The 6615-nt window shown below is 39.5% G+C and overlaps 1 non-coding gene across 1 annotated transcript; it reads left to right on the top strand.

Annotated features, from left to right (window-relative positions):
• The first annotated feature begins 1854 nt into the window (after positions 1-1854).
• LOC115870967 lies at positions 1855-1988 on the top strand. The gene has a single exon (XR_004047025.1). It is a non-coding gene; the product is annotated as a small nucleolar RNA SNORA84 (small nucleolar RNA).
• Positions 1989-6615: the final 4627 nt, after the last annotated feature.

Here is a 6615-nt window from a genome sequence, read left to right as displayed (position 1 = left end):
TTTAAAAGAAGAGAAATATCCTATCTTTGTGTTGAAGCAATAAGTGTAGAAATATTCCACCTATAAAAATCCACAGAATTTGGGTAAGAGAGATAGATGTTAACTCACACGAAAGTATAAAGCAAGGTAATCATTTGATATTTTGTAATTGACTGAAATAAAAAACCTTCAAAATATATTATTCTACTTTATATTTCTGATTTAGTACCTATTTTGATGTCTTGAAATGTGAACTTTTATTCACATTATTTTGTATTGATGCTTGTATGTTAGGAATTTCATGAACATAAACTCTGCCTCTGAGTAACATTTTCTTTAGCTTCAGAATCCTTCTATGTGTTGCATTTTTTCTGTGGCCTGACCTGTCCAGCAATGGAATTGATGGTTTGTCAAATTCTAAGCCCATGTAGATTGAAACAGGTTGTGAAAATTAGGAGACCCAACTGTAAACAGCAAGTTTTGGAGAGAAGTATGGCTAGACAGCCTTGTGGTAGAGTCTCAGGTAATCAGTAAGTCTTAATACTCTGTCACACAGATGGGTAAGTTAGTTGGATAAGTTAGAAGTGAGACCTATAGATTCAATAAAAGCCTTTCAGACTATGGTGTAGCAACTTGTTACTGCCCATTAGTAAATGAATAGTAAACTACATTGTTGTGTTTCCTTTTGTTAATAGATTAGAGATTTCCAGTTATGTTGTTGCATGCTATTGTAAAACAAAATTTTTAATATTGTGTTGGGAAGGTGAACATCACAGAATGCCAGATTATTGAAACAAAGTACTCTTGTCTTGAGGGAGTACTTTAGTAGAGGCCCAATGTCCATCTGCTACCTTAATACTTAACATAGAAATATAAGTACATAGATCTATTTCCCTATCATTATACATAAATATATTTACATATGTACATGCCTGTATTTAGACCTCTATAAATGTCCTTCACCTCCTAATTCTTTCCTCTATTTCCTTTTACTTTCCTCTTGTCCTACTATCATGTTTGGCCTTCAGTTGGGTTCCAATTCCTCTAGGTTACATTGCCCTTGAATAAGCCCCACCAGGCATCCTATACCCTTCTCTCCATCGATTTTAGATCACTTGTTGTTCCCTTGTACCTGGGTTAGTTGACACCCCCTTTCCTTTCTCCCATCCCCCCTGTCTCATGTCCCCCGGAACCATAAGCAAATGTGAAGAAAGCCGATGGTGGCTGCCTATCAAAAGATATAGCGTCTGGGGTCTTAAAGGCTTGAAGATATACAAGCGGCCATCTAGCTCAGAAGCAACAAAACCCAAATGGAAGAAGCACACCAGCCTGTGTGATCACGAGGTGTCCATGGGATTGGGTGTCAGACATCAAAGATTCAGGACAAAAAAGCATATCAATATGCAGGAGGGAGTGCACGGAGTGGAGACCCAAAGGCCATCTGTAAAAAATTGGACAACCCCTCACCGAAGGGTCACAAGGAAGAGATGAGCCTGTCAAGGTGCAATATAGCACCGATGAAACATACAACTTTCCTCTAGTTCTTTAATGCTTCCCTGCACCCTCCCACTCCTCCCATTATCATGGCCTCAATTCTACCTTACAAATCTGACTAGATCAGATCATGAACACTGCTATAGATAAAAGCTCGAAACACAGAGAATCCAGGATAGATAAACTCCTCAGAACCAATAACGAGACTAGAGATACCAGGAGGATAAGGGAAAGTTGGGGGTGGTGGTGAAGGGGGAATCAGTCACATGGTTTACATATAACCCCTCCCTAGCGGGATGGACCACAGAAAAGTGGGTGAAGGGAGACAACAGTAGGTGTAAGATATGGGGGAAAAGAATTTATAAATTATCAAGGGTTCATGCCCTGTGGTTGCTGGGGGCTGTTGTTCAAGTACAGCTTTCCAGTTGATGGCAATGGGCCAGAGCAATGCTGTGATGTATGCATGGGGGCTGTTCCTTTTCAGCAGCCTCCATAGCCCGGTCACTGGTACATGGGGGGGAAAAAAAGAATGGAATCGCAGTGCTGACAAATGTATTGAGTGTAATGGAGAGTACTTTGAAGGTGATAAGGTTGTTTTGTGAAAAAAATTAAATACATAGCTTTGAAAACAAATAAAAAAAATTATCAAGGGTTCATGAGGGTGGGGCAGGGGAGGAGGGGAAATGAGAAGCTGATACCAAGGGCTCAAGTAGAAAGAAATGTTTTGAAAATGATGATGGCAACAAATGTGCTAGACACAATGGATTGTGATAAGAGCTGTTACAACCCCTAATAAAATGATTTAAAAAATTTTAATATCAATGTGTGTGTTCTTATGTAGTGTACAAATAATTTTTGAATTTCATTTTTTTGGTAAAGGGAATGGATTCGAGAGTATTTTTAATTTTTATCAGAGGTAATACATTCAAAAGTTTTATAGTATGTATTTGTTCCTCAATTTACCATTTTAGTTAAGCTTCTAGTTTACAGATGTAAAAATATGGCATTTTTAAAGCTTCTGCTCTAAAACATGCCAAACAAAATCAGTGTCACTGAGTTGGCTCCCGCACATGGCGACCATTTATTACATGCTAGAACTGCTCCCTAGGGTTTCAAAGAGACAAATTATTGTCGTAGACTGACTCATCTTTTTCCTTGGAAAGGCTGCTTGGCCAATGCTTAGCCTACAATACCACGAACAACCCTTGTTTGTGCTCTAAACATAATTGTTCTTTGCTTACATTTTCCTTTCTAACCTGTTTTCCTATTTATAACATTTTTGGTTGTTCCTTGTTATTGTCAGGAGCTGTGGAGTCAGTTCCCACTTATAGGACAATAGAACAAAACACCGGCTAGCCCTGTGTCATCCTCACACTTGTCCTTGGTTCGCGCCCACAGATGCAGTCACTGCATCAATCCGTCTTGTTAAGGGGTTTTCTCTATTTTCTGCCCCTCAATTTTACCAAGCATTATGAAGTCCGTCTCCAGAGACTGGCCATTCCTGAGAAGTCCCTCATCCTTGCCTCTAAGGAGCATTCTGGTTGTGTTTCTACCAAGACAGATGTGTTCTTTTGACAATCCATGGTATTTTCAATATTTTCCACCAAAACCATAATTGAAATACACATTCAATATCCAATTTTCACATACATATGAGGTGATTGAAAAGACATGGTTTAAGTCCTTAAACCTCCGTCCTCAAAGCTATCTCCCTGATTTCAATAATTTAGAGTCTTGTGCAGCAGATTTACCCGATGTGCCCTTTGCTCTCTTGACTGCTGCTTCCATGAACATTGATTGCAGATCCAAACAAGACAAAATCCTCCACAATGACAATCTTTCACCATTTGCCATGATGCTATCCAATGGTGGGGATTCAGCCAGTTACCCCTGGCTTGGCAGAACAGTTCTCTAATTTTTTTCTTGTATTCTTATTTTTTTTCTTTTAAAATAATTTTATTGGGGTCTCCTACAACTCTTATCACATCCATATACCCATCCAGTGTGTCAAGCATATTTGTACATTTGTTGTTATCATCATTCTTAAACATTTTCTTTCTACTTGAGCCCTTGACACCGGCTCCCCATTTTTCCGCTCCCTCCTCGCTCCCCCTTCCTCACCAACCCTTGATGATTTATAAATTACATTTTTTCATGTCTTACACTGTCCGATGTCTCCCTTCACCCACTTTTCTGTTGTCCGATACTGTTGCTGGTGACAAAGCATGTGTCCCATGAAATTAGCACAATCCAGATGGGTAATATCAGTTCCCTCTCTCCAAGTCTAGTATGCTTAATTGTCCAGATTTCATTTATCCATTGTAATCCATCATATAATAACAATGGGATATTTATATGATCATTACTGTAATCTTAAGTCTTTTAAAATTGGTTTCAAATCCCCAATTATTCCACCACTGATATGTTTGGTGTTTTAATTTGAAGCCATTATAAGATAAGTTAATCTTGGGATCTTCAATCTGACAGCATAAATTTGGGTTTTTCCTATAGGTAGACGCAAACTTGCTGTTTAATATGAGACGGGTGGAATGAATTTCCTCAAAGATTGCTCCACATATAAAGGTCCAATTGTGGACCTGACTACTAGAGGCACGATTCTTATATGTTATACTCTTCTGGCATTCATGGGATGGTAATTTGGAGACCACATTTATTAGGCCTACAAAAAATGAGGGTCGACTATCATCCTTTATCTCGAGTACCTTAATTTTTTCTTTTAAATATCCCCTGTCTTTATCAGTGAGCATAATATAAAGCTGATTTCCAGACTTGGTTCCTTCTGATAGTATGTCTGTATTTGCTACAGATAGTGTATAACTGGCTATTGTATTATCCAGTCCCGAGGTATAATTTTTATTCCATTTTTCTTGCCAATTGTCTAGATCACCATATACTATATACATAGCAATTATCCCTATGGTATATCTTGGGGGTTTCCAATTTTTAGGCAAAGGGGGTGTTTGCGGAAACTGTTGCCAATCATTATAGTGCCTTTGCATCAGCATAAAACTTATTTTAGCTTTATTTATTGCTGCACATATTTTGATTTTATAGGCTTGCAATTTGTCCCAGGGGTGGGTCCCTCCATCTGTACTGGTGGTAATATTAAGTGCTCTCTTATTGATGATGGTGTCAGTACAGATGTGGCTGAGGTTAGCACACATTAACCTGCCAAGGGGGGTAAAGTATTCTTCATTGACTTCATGGGTGCTATGGTCGGGGTCTTTGTGAATAATCATGTGAGGTAAAATTTCAGTGGTCCAATTATAGTAGTATAGATGTTTCTTATAATAGTCTTCAGATGTAAATGCATCATCTTTTGTAAAGGTGGGACAGTGTGTGTCACCGTGGATGCAAAAGTTTCCAAAAAGTGTAGAAATTGGGGAACTCAGTCAATTTAAAGGTAGTGACATTTGTGTCTCTGTTAAAGATTGTATAATCCTCAAAATATCCCCATGGCATAGGTACTTTTTCAAAACCAAAATGAGGTTTGGGGTCAGGCATATCAACTTTGGTGGTAGCAGATGGTGTGGTGGTTGGAGTGGTAGATGACGTGATGGTTGTCTCATGTGTTGGAGAAGTGCTCATCTCATCTATATCAGGTATAAAAGTGGACCAAAAACAGTGGTACCTGTTAAAGAGTCCTCAGTAGGTTTTGTGGATGAAGTCTACGCATGTGTCTGGGGAAACTTCAGATTTTAAGTAGCTGTTGTTTATCAATGAAGTAATATAAGAGGTATGGGATACGTAAGCTGGGTGTTTCTTGGTTAATCTCTGAACATGAAGCTCATGTTGCAAGAATGTGGTAAGCTACATTTATTTAGGTCCATTTGGCAGTCCAGTGTGGAGACATTTTTATAGATTGGGACATTATAGTACCTATGTAGTTTATATCTCCACAACACATGGTGGCACCATTTTTTCCTAAATGACCACGTACACAACTGCTGAGGGTCAATGTCCTCATTGTCCCAGTCAATATCCATAATAGCTAAGGTTTTAGATAAAACATCGTCATCTGTTATCTTTATCTCGCCAGGATCGTTAAAGGTCTTGAATGATGTTACCATTCCCACATATGTCTTATATGCGTTGTCTTTTGGGGCTGGGCTTGAGCTCTACTGAGTCATCCCCAGATTCATAACAGTGCAGAAGATCATCGAGGTTGATGGAGCGTAAAAGATTATCAGCATCAATGGGGTGTAGGAGGTCATCCATATCCAAGTTAGCAAGCTCAGAAGACGTGGAAGGGCCAGCATCATGTTCATGCCTAGGGGGGTGAAATTGGGTTTGCTCATAGGCTAGTTGTTTAATTCCTTGAAGGTGTAGAATTAGAGGTTTAGCAAGGTAAGCATGCCAGGTGAGCAAATGAGAAGAAGAGATATATTCCAAAGTTCTATTGAATTTTATCTGGTCAGCCACATGTCGAAGAAGATGTTCCAGATAAATATCAAAAAGGTCACTAGTAGATATTGTGGCGAGAAGCTGTATATGGTGTAGCGATTGGTCCACCTCCCGGAGAAGGTGAGTTTCGAAGCTTTCCAGGTCGATGCTGGTCTCCAGGGGATCCTGGATCTCAAAGTGGTGGCCGACATGAATCCAGGATCAGACATCATTCAAAGGTCTTAACTCGAAAATTCCAGCCAGGTATCTATGATGCAAATGGTATAATTGGTTATAGGGCGACAGTCAGATGTGGTTGTGTTCTGGCACTGCCGGCTGTGGCAAATTGTTTAATGCCCAGTGAGAGGCAGGACCAAAAGGAGTGCAAGTAGGGTCCCCAGGGTGAGGATGACACACCTCGGCAAGCACATAGTAAAGTAATGGGACTCTGAGCACTACATAGGCTGAGAGCCAAAATTCCCAGTAGGCCAAGCCAAAGGCCACCAGTATTACAATGGGAATAAATACGAGTAATATGTCGTGAAGCCCTCTGTGGAGGTCCCTGCAAGGGAGGAAAGGTATGTTACTCTCTATGTTACCTGCTTCCATAAGTTTAAATTTAGGTTTCCCTTATCACTTGTAGTCCATACTGGTTGATTATCATTTTGGACTATAATTTCACCCTTTATGACACTGCTATTATTCCTATTTAATATCCAGATCTTGCAGGGTATAAAT

Source organism: Echinops telfairi, unplaced genomic scaffold (assembly GCF_000313985.2).
Source record: "Echinops telfairi isolate 266 unplaced genomic scaffold, ASM31398v2 ScPeMD7_3509;HRSCAF=4178, whole genome shotgun sequence".
NCBI lineage: Eukaryota > Metazoa > Chordata > Mammalia > Afrosoricida > Tenrecidae > Echinops > Echinops telfairi.
This window is presented reverse-complemented; position numbering and strand designations above follow the sequence as displayed.